The sequence below is a fragment of the Podarcis erhardii genome (genome assembly GCF_964252035.2).
Source record: "Podarcis erhardii genome assembly, chromosome: 3".
Lineage (NCBI taxonomy): Eukaryota > Metazoa > Chordata > Lepidosauria > Squamata > Lacertidae > Podarcis > Podarcis erhardii.
In genome coordinates, this window is record NC_138507.1 from 89073715 (window position 1) to 89088185 (window position 14471).

General features: G+C 41.6%; 1 long non-coding RNA gene across 1 annotated transcript in view; it reads left to right on the forward strand.

Moving 5' to 3' along the window:
- Positions 1 to 2277: 2277 nt before the first annotated feature.
- Positions 2278 to 14471, forward strand: part of LOC309337628 — a 262717-nt gene continuing 250523 nt past the window's right edge. The window contains exon 1 of the long non-coding RNA XR_014154456.1: positions 2278 to 2309. This is a non-coding gene — a long non-coding RNA (uncharacterized lncRNA). The remainder of the gene's footprint in view (positions 2310 to 14471) is intronic.

The following is a 14471-nucleotide window of genomic DNA, read 5'->3' on the forward strand; positions in this document are numbered from 1 at the left end:
CTTGTGAGAAGGAGGGGGCACCAATAAAGATCTGGTGCCACCTTGGATCACGGCGAGGAGGGGGACACACACCCAATGCCTTTACCAAACCTGCTGACAGCTGTAATCAATAAAGTGGTGGCCCGTCTGAGTCCCCGTACTGCCGTCCTGTGTCTTATTTGTGCTAATGTTATGTGCAGTCTCATTCCTGCCCATGGCTGCACTGCATCTGCGTCAGCAACATGTGGCTGTCCCAGGAAGTAGATGCAGAATCAGGGGTGGGACAAAAGGCACAGCTCCACTCCTTACTAGCATAGCATTGTGCATAAGCAATTTGTGAAGGCTTCCTTACTGGAACGTTTTCCCACTAAGAAAATAGGAAGAGCATTGCCCACCAACAGTGGAAGCAATACACGTGCCTTATGGCTAGGAGCTGTGGATAGCGTTTTCCTCAATGAATTTGTCCAGTCCTATTTTAAAGCCATCCAAGCTGGTGAGCATGACATATTGAGGAGCAAATTTCATAGTATTATTATTATTATTATTATTATTATTATTATTATTATTATCCCACCCATCTGGCTAGGTTTCCCCAGCCACCCTGGGAGGCTCTCAACAGAATATTTAAAACACGATAAAACATCAAATATTAAAAACTTCCCTAAACAGGGCTGCCTTCAGATGTCTTCTAAAAGTCAGATTGTTGTTTATTTCCTTGACATCTCCTCTTAGGTATCTTTTTTTCCTAAACTAAAATGCCCCAAACCTTTCCTCATAGGCGAATTGTCTCAGTGCCTTAATCATTGAGCTTGCCTGTTTCTGATTTCTTTTCCCAGCTTTAAATCACCTCTTTTTGATGTGAGGTGACCAGAATTGTGTACAAGTGTAGTCACACCAAATATCTGTATACTGACATTATAATATTGGAAGTTTTATTTTCAAACCCTTTCCCATTGATCCCTAGCATGGGATTTACCCCCACCCCTGTCTCTTTTTGCCTTTCTTCTGTGTCCTTGACTCTTTCATTTTGATGCTCTTGCCACGCTGGATGTGGAGGGATTCTTGGACCTGTTGACCTCCTACACTAGGCTGGTACTATGATTCCATGCTAAAATGCTAAGCAATTACAAACAGTGAGCAAACTGTTAATCTAGATGTGCTGGAGGCATGATTTTATTCTGATGGCTTATATTAAATTGCGTCATTCTTGTGTCCTATGCCAATATTAATATTATTCACATCGTTACAATTATTTTCTCATTTCTTGACTGTTCCTCCATGTCACTGATTATCAGATTGTACTGCCTGGGTGGATTTTTGCTTATGTTCCTGTGTAGACATTGGAGTTTACAATATTAATTCACTCTTGTTTCTCTACTGAACATCATGCATCAATAAATCTACTTCATTTCATTTACAATCCTGAATCAGAGGTCCATGTTTCCCAGCTAAGCTTTATCCACCAAATTTGACGCCAGAGTAATAAGAGCAGATTCACATAACCAAAAAGGAACACTGACATTTGTGCATTGCATATGAATGCAATAGGCATATTTTGTTGCATGTTAAAGGAGAGAAATTATCATTTTGATGACTTTGTTACTTGGATAATAGGTGAGCCGGCTGTTATTTGCATGATAAACCTCCATAATTATGCAGGCTTCATATGCCTCCACCCACCGATCACCATACCATATGTTTAACTGAAAACCCACAGTTCTGTGCTCAGCTGATCTAGGGCTCTCTGCTTCTATGAGTGGCACAAAATTCCCAGGGCAGCACTCTATGGACTTTGATTCCCTTTGGAGGAGAAAACCCTGGAGACTTGTGACAATTTGCCATATTTGGTTTATTTACAGTAGGGATAGCCATGAGGTTCTCCTCTCCCCATAATATTAGTGGGCTACAACCACCACCACCATGGCCCAATGATGAGGGATGATGGGATTGCAGTCCAGAAGGCATCACATTGGCTATGCCCGAGCACAGATGGAGACAAACGGCATACACACTCATACCAAACAGCAGATTTCTAGAGATCTCCAAGGAGTGTGTGCTGGTGTTTGGGGTTTTCTCAGACTCATCTGACTTTGCCATTCCAACCAGTCCAAAGAGACCAGTGTCTTCTAACAGTCTTCTGACAAAGAGACATTCATCAGCAATCCTGAACTGAATAATAACTTGTCAAATCTCAGACAAGCATTACTTTAAGGCAGCTGCAGGGGACTTTAGCCCTGCAGAGGAACTGCAACTCCTGCCAGCCTTAGGAAGCATGACCAATGGCCAGACATTATGGGAGTTGTAGTTCAGCAACAACTGGATGGCCAAAGGTTCCCCATATACGCTTTAAATGGAGATGATATCCTTAACCAAGTTTTGCCTGTAGAAGAGGTACATTACGTATCCATGAAGGAAAGAGCCGGCTCAGATACTTCTCTGCTAATCCCCTGAGTTTTAGAATACCCTCCCAAGGGAAGTGAGACAGACAACAACATCATACACTTCTCAGTAAAGTTGTTGGGCTTTTGTTTTTTAAAAAAAGATCAGACTTTTTAAATTTACTATCATGTTTTACCTAGCTGAATAGTTTTTGGTTTATTATGCCTCAATTTTTATTATTACATTCTTTGGCATTTTAACCATTTATTTTAATACTGTGTTAATATTTGACGTTTAAGCATACTTTTTTTAAAATGTAGACACTTGAAAATTGAATTAATACTTAGAAATATGGGTTCATGCAGTCACCTTGAGTCCCTGTTACAGTAATCAGACAATTTTCACAACACCGTAGCACGTGATTTTTTTCAGAGAGTTTCATTTCTACTAAAACTTTCACCCTGACCATGCAAAGCGAAGTTGAATCAGACTTGCTGTGGCACAGTGCTTTTGAGGACAGAAGAATTAACTCTGGAAACAAATCCATCATTTAAACAAATAGATGCAGTGAGATCACTCACTAATGCTCCTCTTGACATCACCTGGGGGGGGGGAGCCAAGGACCCCCCCCCCGGCATTTTACAAATGGAAAATCAATGCGCTGGTGTGAATCCCTTTGTCAAACACTGCAGAGTGGATTGAGGGTCAAATGTTGCAGCCTGGAGAAACTTATTCTGCTGCATTTTCTCCTGCAGGCCATAGGATCCGGAACCAAAACCATAATTCACTGTGGGAGAGGGGATTTAGGAGACCCTGTGTGCGGTTTGAACGGTAAATTTACAGAGCCACCCATTCCTGTTACAAACAGGCATCTGCTGAGTGAAATTTGTTCCACGCACAAAATTAAAGTGCAGAACTAAAGTGTTTAGGAAAATCGTGAGCTGCTTTCTTGAGATCCTCCAGGACAGAAAAGGGTGGAAAACATCAGCTGAATGATGAATGGATGGCTGGGCGGTGAATGAATGATTTCAACCTACTTTGATCGATCTGTCCTCTTTGTGATATCTGTGTGTTGTCAATTCAGATCAAGGAATAGAAGCACTCAGAGAAGGGCAAAACTCAACACTTTTTTTTTTTAAGCCACACTAGGGTGAGATAGTTTTCTTTCTTCAGTGCATGCATATTATCCCTGTTTGTGCCTTTAAAGTATTCATGTAGCTATGGCAACAGGTAATAGAATTTCCCCCATAAATATCCTTGCTTGAAAAACAACTGGGTGTGTTCTTCTAACTTCCCTTGATAAAAGAGAAAATGCAAGAGTAAACAGTGCTCAAATCCATATTGGGGGGGGGAGGTCGTCACTGAGGAGCAATGCCTCCCTGTACATTTACTTGTCCATTATAGGAACAAAGCGCATGTCACCTTCTTCTCCATCTGACTTTTGCACCCACATAAAGAGGCAAGACACAAGAGGGACACAGTATTATTTAAACATCCAAATAAATGCATCTCCAACATATAGCTGTATGAAAATTTCCGTAAATGGAGGTGTGAGACGGCTGCTGCCCCTCACCATCTCATTGTGTACAGATTTAGCTACATGAACTGGTTAAGCCTCAAAAGGTCATCGTTTCCCCACCCCTTGAGCCCCATAGCCCTAAGAGGCTAGTCTTGGGAGTCCATGATGAGGATGAATTATCTTCTACAGATGTATCTCAAGACGATATACAAAATATAACAAAATAGAGAGAGAGAGAGAGAGAGAGAGAGAGAGAGATATGTTTTTTTTAAAACAACAACAAAGAATCACAAAACCATAATGGTGCCTCAGGGTTCTTGCAGGTGATGCGGCTTTTGCCATTATTTATTCATTGCCCTTCCAGATTTTGCAAGCAAACAGCATCCTGGCCTATTGTCCCAATAATTCCCCCAGGTGCAGTATAGGGTACCAGGGAGAAAAACCCTCACTTATCTCAACTAATCAGGGTAGTAATTAACAACAACAACAACAACAACAACAACAACAACAACAACAAATCCTAAACCCTGGTGCCCAGAATTATCTATAGAGTTTGGGAGTCAAAATCAAAGAGGCCAGTGTTTGAGGCTGAACCATCTTACAATAGTGGTGATCACCCCACTCACACAATGTGTCAATACTCCTTAATTCCAGGTGCCCCAAAAGTGAGCACATAGCTGTCCTCAGCCCAGAGATTTTCCTTTTTCCTTGAAGAGGTAGGAAATTGCAGCCACTTATGTTTCTTCAGAGCCCCAAGTCTGACTCTGTGTTTCAGAGGAGATGTTTTGGGTCTTTAGTTCATTTTTTTCAGGAAGTCCAAGACTCTTCCCATCATTAGGACCACCAGCAGCTTCAGATAGTATGATTTTGCCTTTCAGCTCAATTACATCTTAAACATTCTCTATTTCTCTTCCCGCCTCTCCAGAGCTGTGAAGTTTCATCACTCACCGTTCTTGTATTATTTTTTCTCTCAGGTTCCTGAATCCTTCTCTGCTTGTTTTGGCTCCCTTCCAACTGCGTTTCTCAGGATGCTGCTGAGAATCCCAATCATAAGGTTGTGTTTGCTGCTGATGCTGCTCCTGTTTTGTTTGCTTGCTTGCTTGTTTGTTTGGCTGTTTTTTAGGGCTGTGCACTAGATTTGGCTGAGGCCCAAAGCCTGAGCCTATTTAAAGGAATCCAGGTGTTGCTCAAGTCAGGTTAAGACAACCCCAGATCACTACTAGTCAGGTTGCGTTGACCCAAATGATCCAGGACTGTCACAAGGTGATGTGCCTGGCAGGAAGGAGAGGCAGATATGAGCAGGAAGAAAGAGAAACCTCAATAGGGAGGAATCTACCTGGTGGCTATGTCTTCATGAGAGATTCCCACCCAATCTCCATTTTGTTCCTCCAGGCCTCTAATTCTTCCTGTTCCCAGAAGCAGTACTGCACAGGATCAAATCCTGATGTTTACTAGCTGTTAAACAGAATGATTCAGTCCTGTGCAATGACAGTTTATGAGCTGGCCTCCCTCCAAATCCCATCTGTCCCAGCCAGCAGGGCAAGTTGTCATAAGAACATAAGAGCCTGTTGGATCAGTCCAGCATCTTGCTCTAGCTGTAGCCAACCGAATGCCTGAGGGAAACCAGGGAGCAGCACAAGAGCCCTCTCCCCTCTCGTGGTTTCCAGCAACTGGTATTCAGAAGTATTACTGCCTCAAACTGTGGAGGCAGAGCATAGCCATCATCTGGCATGGTAGGAGTTGTAGTCCAACATCTGGAGGACCACAGTTTCCTCATCTCTGCTAATAAACTTATGTCTATTCAATTTTCCTTTAGTTCCCACTTTCACTGTCATTTCGCAAGCCTATACAGCTCTTTCTTCATATTATTATTATATCTATGTGCTACTGAGTTCTAGCTTCTTTGGCACTGAAGCTCTAATGAGGCAGAAAGCAGGTTATGGATGTTTTTAACAAGTCATAAAATAAAAATACTAATGAATCTCTTGAAACAAATCTGTTCACACTCGTAGTTAGCCATACGCAGAGTAGAACCATTGAAATCAATTGACTTAAGCTACTTAAATCCATTCATTTCAGTGCATCTGCTTCTCCGAGTAGGACTAATGTTGGCTACCACCCACTAACCTCAATTCCCAGGGTCAAAAGGACTCAGTAAAATTCAGAAGCTGGTTTTCCATGTCAGGGTTCCGTCCTAGGAGAGGTGATCTTAAGAAAAGTCTCATCCAAGTACGTAAAGAAGGGATGCTCCTGTTAGAATTCCTGCTCCATGGTTGCAGTCATAGGATTGTTGTCTATCACATGACGGTATATGTTTTTACTCTACAGTGTGGGAAGTGACGGGGACAGGATGTTTGTGTTACTGTGTTCCGTGAAGTGGGACTATTGTCCTTTGTTGTTTTTTTCTCTTTGCTGTCTGATGCTAGAGAGAGAGGGAGCCATGTTGCAGTGCTCCATTTTTTTTAATACAGTATGTAAATAAAGTAAATTAGCCAAAATGCTGAGTTACTGAGGTCTGTTATTCAAGCTGCGAAGACTCTGCGGATCCCTAAGTGTGCCCATATCTGTTGGCATCGGTCGCTGTGATGTTTGAGCTGAAGAAAGCATTTAAAGCTCCTGAACTATCGACCAGGAGGGAGAGAACATGCCAGTCGGGCATGTGCCTCTGCCAGGGTCCTACTCGAGTGTAGGACGAGCTCCTGACAGCTCCTTCAGTACTCAGCACTGGCATAAGGGGGCTGGCTGCAGATTCTCCCACAGCTTGTTCACGCACTTCCCTCTCTCATTGACACACACTCAGGTCCACTCAAGCTCTTACTTTGTGGGGACAAAGGCCATATTGTGAGAGAGAGCTTTCCATCACAGCCAGCTGCACATGAGCACTGGCACAACAACAGACCAATGCAAGGAAATATAATTCCCCTCCTGCCCCGTTTTGTAGTCTGGCCCTCTGTGATTTTAGCTTAGCTACATAGTACACAAACTTATCCAACCCTGTTGTCAAGACTCCAGCTTGACAGTGAAGGTTTATCTACCATTTCACTCTCTGACATCTTAATTCCAGATACTGCTATCGACAGACTTTTCTGCCCAGTGCTGAAAACTATGAATTAGAAACTATGAATTTCTGAATCGCAAGGCTTAGACATTTACATATATGTGCTTTTTGCAGGGGACAAAAAATAATGAATCCAACATAAGGACTAGCGACTGCCACGAGCTCAGATGCAGGAAAAATAGGTAGATGGTTTTGAACCCTCAGGGTTAAAGGGAAAAATTTTTAAAGCCAGGGGGCTTCTGCTAAGCTCTTCGGATTCTGTAGTCGTGCAGTACACACGCTGCCTCTCATTTTGGAAGTAGGATATAGCCATCATTACTAGGAGCTATTGATCAAACTCAGCCTCTGTGAAATTCTCTAATATCCTTTTAAAGCCATCTGGTGGCCATTGTCACATCCTGTGCTTAACCGGAGATGTTTTGAAAGTTTTACAGCAGCTTATCGCTCAGCTAAACAGGCAAGCTGGTTTTATATGCAACTTTATATGCAACTTTCCCATGCTGATAATTGATCTACTGCAGTAAAAGCTTTTAAAAGGCTCCATCCACCACCACCACCCATCTGCACACATGGCCATCAAGTAGCGGTATATTATGAGGCAAACAGGAGTGATTCAAGTGAGGTTGGATTGCACCATTAACAAGGTATCTTGAGCCACTCTGTGGACTCAGCAGGCATGCAAAAGCTACATTAAAAAAAATAATGCATCTAAGCTATCAAGGGAAATGTCCTGAGCTCAGGTGAGGGAACAGTGAGGACGTCTTATTTTGTCGCAGTTGTTAGTATGAATTCATCTATGTTTTTATGAATTCATCTATGTTTTTATGAATTGCTTCCTGTGAAGCATCCCAAAGTAATTTCACATTACAATAAACCATATATATATATATACACAGACGCTTCAGGTTACAGGTAGGTAAAGAACCCCTGGACAGTTAAGTCCAGTCAAAGGCAACTATGGGGTTGCGGCGCTCATTTTGCTTCAGGCCGAGGGAGCCTGACAGCTTTCTGGGTCATGTGGCCAGCGTGACTAAACCGCTTCTGGCACAACGGAACACCATGACAGAAGCCAAAGCACACGGAAACATCATTTACCTTCCCACCGCAGTGGTATCTGTTTATCTACTTGCACTGGTGTGCTTTCAAACTGCTAGGTTGGCAGAAACTGGGACAGAGCAATGGGAGCTCACTCTGTTGCGCGGATTCGAATTGCCAACCTTCTAATCAGTAAGCCCAAGAGGCTCAGTGGTTTAGACTACAACGCCACCTGCTCCCTAGTTAGAACAACAGCGTATATAAAAACAATGTCAAATCCAATACAGATAATGCTGGGATACAAATCTCCACTTAGAAGGCTTATTGAAAGAGGGAAGAAATTGACAGGCTGTGAAAGCCAACAGTGATGATACCTGCTTCATATGCAGTGGGAGGGAGTTCCACAGTGCTGCCACACTAAAGGCCTGATTCCGAGATCATGCAAAATGGACCTTCTAATAAGAGGGCATCTTCAGATTGCCCTCCCCTGCAGAGGGCAGTGCTTTGTTGGGAAAATAAAGGATGCAACCTTCTTTTAGGTAGGTTCCCTATGTATGTAAACAGTCATGGCCTTCCCCCAAAGATTTGTGGAAAATGTAGTTTACCAAAGGTGCTGAGAGTTGTTAGGAGGCTGCCTATTCCTTTCACCAGAGCTATAATTCTCAGAGTTCCCTCAGAGTGGAGAGGGATTAATTCTTAAACTACTCTGGGAACTGTAGCTCTGTGAGGGGAGCTGATGTCTCCTAACAACTTTCAGCACCCAGAATTATTTGGGGAAAGTCATGGCTGTTAAAAGTGGTATCATAGTGCTTTAAATGTCTGGTGTGAACATTACATCAGCAGGAAATCTGGGTTGACTGTTACGTAATGTGTGGAGCTGTCCCAAGAGGCGATCATTAAATGATGCCAGCAGAACACCAATGACTAGATACAGTATTAATGTAAAGTGAGAAGGGCAACTGTGACCTTTATCTTCTTGTAAAATGCCCAAAACCTTTCCTTCCTCTCTCTCTCTCTCTCTCTCTCTGTGTGTGTGTGTGTGTGTGTGACCAAAAAAACCCCACTGTGAACTCAGTGTAGTAGAAGTTTTTATCTGACAGGGCAAAAGCGACAGAGGCAGCCTATGAAATAGGACCGCCAGCTTATCAAGAAATGTCTAGTGGAGCATATATCTGCCTGCCACCAGGAGAGGAAGGAGGTGTTGAGTTTATATCTGCTCCCAGCGTAAGGAGGCCAATGGGTTGCTGTGCTGACAACAGCACTCATCAGAGAAGAACACAAAGTGACTGAAGATGGATAAAAGGAGCAGCTGGGCTTTTCATCCTGCAAGTGCCTCCCCCTGTTAAAAGCCATTTTTAAGATGAATAATTTTGAGATGATTTTAATCCCGGCAACAGTCTGTCAGCTTCTCTCCCTAGAAATAGAGGAGGCCACAATGATGCCTTTTTGTTGCCAGTCCTGCTCTGATGAAGAAATAATTTATGGTTTAGGTTTTAATGGCGTTAAACTACAGTGGTACTTTGGTTCTTGAACTTAATTCATTACGGGAGTCCGTTCGACTCCTGAAGCGTCCGAAAACCAAGGCACAGCTTCTGATTGGCTGCAGGAGCTTTCTGCACTCAAGCGGAAGCTGCGTCAGATGTTCAGCTTCCAAAAAACGTTTGAAAACTGGAACACTTACTTCCAGGTTTTCCGTGTTAGGGAGCTGATTTGTTTGACAACTAAACTGTTCTCGAACCAAGGTATGATTGTAGTGGGATCTGTGGTTCTGAAGGCACTCAACCATAATCACCTTTCAGATCAGTCTAATCCCATTAGCCATTACTGAGCATTCTGATCCCTCACATGATCAGGGGAGAATGAGAGCAAGAACGTTAGCTTCACCCTAGGGTCCGGATATTCACTCTTTGAAATATCGCAACCCTACTTCACCCTTTGTTATCACCCCTGTCACCCTCCATGAGTTGGTCGTATAACTTCTGAAGTGCCTATGTGGTGTAACATTTAGAATGTTGGGTGAGGATCTGAGAAGCCAGGGTTCAAATTCTCACCCAGCTATGAAGCTGACTGAGTGGGTCACTGTCTCTCAGTCTAAATTACCTCAGAGGGTTGTTGTGAGGATAACAGGGGGAAGTGGAGAGTTATCTACACTACACCTCCTTGAGCTTCTTGGATGAAAAGTGGGCTATAATTGTAGTGGTAAATAAATAAATGTGGATCCTGTTCAATTCATGTAGCCTCTCTGCATAGTTTAGGAACCCTGATCCTTCAGGGTTCTACGTTGGGTGGGGCATACGTTAGTCAAATATGTTCCCTGTTGCAGACATGCACCTTTAACTCAGGGAGGAGAATAAAAAGCAAGATCTGAATTCAGGCTATTTTAATAGTCTGAGCATATGAATAGTGATCAAAGATCCACAGGCACACCAAAAAGAAAGCTGATTTGAAAGGTATTTAAAATACCTGGCAAATGATGAAAAATTGTAGATATTTATTCATATCAGTAAAAGCCTGATGAAGAGTATCACAATATGAAAGATAAAACAATTGCAACAAAGCTACTACAAGCACTGAAGAGAAGCAATTTAAAGCTGAGTAGATTAGCTGTTTAAGGGGCATAAGAGATTATAAATGAAAAACGAAATATAAGAAGCCAATTATTTCCCTAGTACCATCATCCCCTTCCAACTAACTTAAATGCTAAAGGAGTAGACAAAGTTTCACTGTATTATATGGCATTCTAAAACAATCTAGGATAAGTTAAATAAGATTTTAAAATAAGAGAGAGGTGTAGTGGCTTTGTGAAATAATGTGTCAAAGGTCCATATCTACTAGATTTGCTGTACAGATAACAATCTCTAGTTAAATGTAGAAGTCGGCAAATGTGTCCTCTTTTTTGCTCTTCAAAATATGGTGACCCTACTTAGCATAGCTTTAATTAATTTATAGGTAGCACTGACCTTCTCTTTACAAAGATGTTTAACTCACTTGGCTCCTGACTTTTCCCGACGTCACTTTGCGTTCTTAGAACTGGCCTGCAAGCACCTCCAGAGAAGTCTATTTTTTTCAGCCTAGTACCTCCACACACTCTCTAATATCACTCACAGCCCAATTTGGCCACAGAGGTTACAACCAGATCAATTTCTCCCTATCTTCCCTACTAGTAATTAACCCATTAGGTTACTATGATCCTGATAAAGAGAAATGATCATCAAAAATGTCCTTGTTCACCGACAAGATCTACCGGCACTCAGTATAAGATCAGCAGCATCTTAATCGGCGTTATAATTGAAACCCATTTTCTTTTCTGCATTCTTGTAGCTGGAAACCATTACCAGGGCTTCCATCTTCCTACACACCGCATGCTTTCTTCCCTGGAGGTGTAGATTTATTTTATATTTCAATATACTTTTATCTGACTAGTGTCTCCTAGCTTGCAGTCTTGCACATAAATGCCGAGTCATTAGCTGTTCAGCCCACGTAGCTTCCATAGAACTACACTATGTGGCCTTGTTTGATAAGAGAGCAGGAAAGAAGTTATTTTCTGATTTAAAGATACTTTATCTCCCTCGACAGTTTTCATGGCAGTTTTAAAAGTTTGAACAAAACAGCTGGCTTTTCCATTAGAGCAGAGATTGAGGGGGAACACAGATAAAACATGTTAAAATTTTATTAGCCTGCTGAGTTATTGAAATCTTGAGATGGAAATCGAGGCACATGATCAGATCTTAGCTCTCTGGGTAACCCGAAAACAAAGCATAGATCCTTAATAATTACACTTCCTGAATTCTCCAAGGACATACAGATAACTTGGGGCCATTATAGTTTGGCTTCTACCTGAATCCAAACATGCCACAAACCTCTCAAAATTGATAAGGAATGACACCTATGGACCCAATGCCACCAGCAAGCCTGTAGTTAGAGAGACTGATGAGTCTTAATACTAGGAGTGGGATCTACAACAACAGGAGATGGGATTCTGAAAGACAGCTAAGAAGAGTCAACTGCCAGCATCTGTTGATAGCCACCAGAACTTAGACATATAGTGGAACATCATTACCTGAAATCTTGCTACTATCTCTTACTTTTAAACCAATCTGACAAACATGGATGCAAAGTTATATCTGAGCCATTTAATAAAACTTATTTCCAACCATGAAACTTAATTATTTTTTGTAATGAAATTTTATTGGGGAATTAGACAAACTGATGAAAATTTTATCAGCAGCCATTAATCATAATGGCTATTTGTCACTGAACACCAGCTTCTAGGGAGCAATAGCTGGAGGTGGATATTGCCTGCCTGGCTTGCATGTGGGCTTCTCAGAGACATCTGGTTGGCCACTGCAGGAAGGAGGATGCTAAGCTAAGTGGACCTTTGGTGTCATCCAGCAGGTTCTTCTTATGTGCAAATGTCCTCACATTCTCAGTCTATCATAATTTTCTCATCTGGGAAAATGCCAAAAAGTAGATTTGGAAGGTATCTCCCCCCAAAAAGGCACCCAGCTCGCGTTCTTCTTGCAGCATAGGAACATCTGTTCAACAATGTCTACCTGCAGTCATTCGGACTATAGGGTGTACCAGACAGAAATCAAATGCACTGCAAAAAGTTGACTGGAAATGAAACATTAATTAAATGACTGCAATACAAATGTATTTAGAGCAGTGGTTCTCAAACTTTTTTCCCTCTGGGCCACAATATCCAAATAAAACTTTGCTTGTGCAACACCATTTTTTTTTACCGATAAGAAATACATTGGAAAACAAAAAGAAACAACTCCTAGGGGTGCCTGGTTTATAACACAGAACACAACTACCGTACTTTATGATCTGATCATGGGACATCCAGAATGTATAAAACAATGCAGCTACATTCCCAAAATGTAATTATAAATGAGTCTTTTTCAGCACTCTTTTTGAATGGTGATTTTGGACTACAACTAGGATTTTCCTCAGTTTCACTTGATGCTCTTGCTCTTATTTTGAAAAGATATATATTCATATTCTGCAAATATTTTTTCAATACTATACTATACTACACTGAAATGTTTAAATGTTTCTTGTTTGTCTTTGAATTTTCCCACCACACTTGCAATCCTCTCCTGCCACACCCTTTGAGAATGACTGATTTAGAGGATAAACTAATCTGGTCCCCCCCCCCAAAGCAGTAAATATGAATGGAAGAACTATTTGGTTTGAACGACAATTTGACAATTTTAACTATCTTATAAAGAAATCTGTCTTGAGCACCTATTGAACTTTCCCTTCTCTTCATCCACCACTATTTCTTTGCCACCTATGGTTAGAAGTCCATCTCTCACTGAGTTCCTGATTGGTTCTCTTATGATTTCAGTCTTTGTGTATAGCTCTTTTGACATTCAAGGCTTTGACAATTTCATCCAACACACACACACACACACACACACACACACACACACACACACACACATTAACTCAATTGCAAATCCAGTCACATAATTTCTAACAATGTTTTTTCACGCATTTACTTTCCAGACAGTTAATTGACAATTTACTACTGCATTCTATAAATCACTGCTACGCTCACTTTACCTGTCACTGTGCTTTATTTTATTTTTTAAAAAACAACCCTACAAGTTCTTTTTTAAAAAAATAAATCAATCAATATCTCCTATTTTTCTAAGTTGTGTTCCTGTCTTTTCCTGGCAGTTTTTCTCTCCCCCCGCCCCCTTGCTCAGCTAGCATATCCACACGCGTTGCTTTTGTGAGGTTTTATATTTTAGAAACAGCAAACCCCAGGCACATACTTTTGTTTACTGCAGTGAAAACACCCTCGCTCGACTTTCTCTTGTGAACTGGGACACTGCATGTTTCTAACGCTTTTGCTCATTTATTTATTTTTTAGAAGCTTCATGCTTGACAATTATGTTCACAGACTTGCTTGGCTCAAGTTTTGCTTTCGCCAGTAGCTCCTCTCCTCCCCACCCCCTTGCATATTAATGTAGCCTATAGACAAATCTCTTTCATAGACGTGCCTTGAAAGACTGTCGAAACTGGCAGCGTTCTGCCATGTTTCTTCCTCAACTAAAAATAGCTTTGCAGATTCACTTCCTTTCCTCTCTCATCCTCAAGAAGCTAGAAAATGGGACTTTGCCCTCTTTTAAATGGGCACAGCTCCATCAAATTAAATGGTGCTTCACTGATCTGTACCAGTTGAAAAACTAGCCCATACTAACTGGGGAGTTTTATTTATTTACTTAAAGCATATTTTAGCCCACTCTTCAGCTGAAAGGACTCCCAGAGTTATGTACAGATCAATTAAAAAACAGCAACATAGTTCCTGTCCTAAGTCTTCATAATATGACAAGGCAGGGGAAAGGGACGGGAAAACAGAAGGAGGAAATAGCAAGCTCAGGCAATAGCTTATAATGTAGTACAATGCCAGCACCAGTATTGCTTCCTTCTGGGAAGGTTTTCCAAAGCTGGTGCTGTGGTAACAGACTGGATGGGGTCCAATAAATT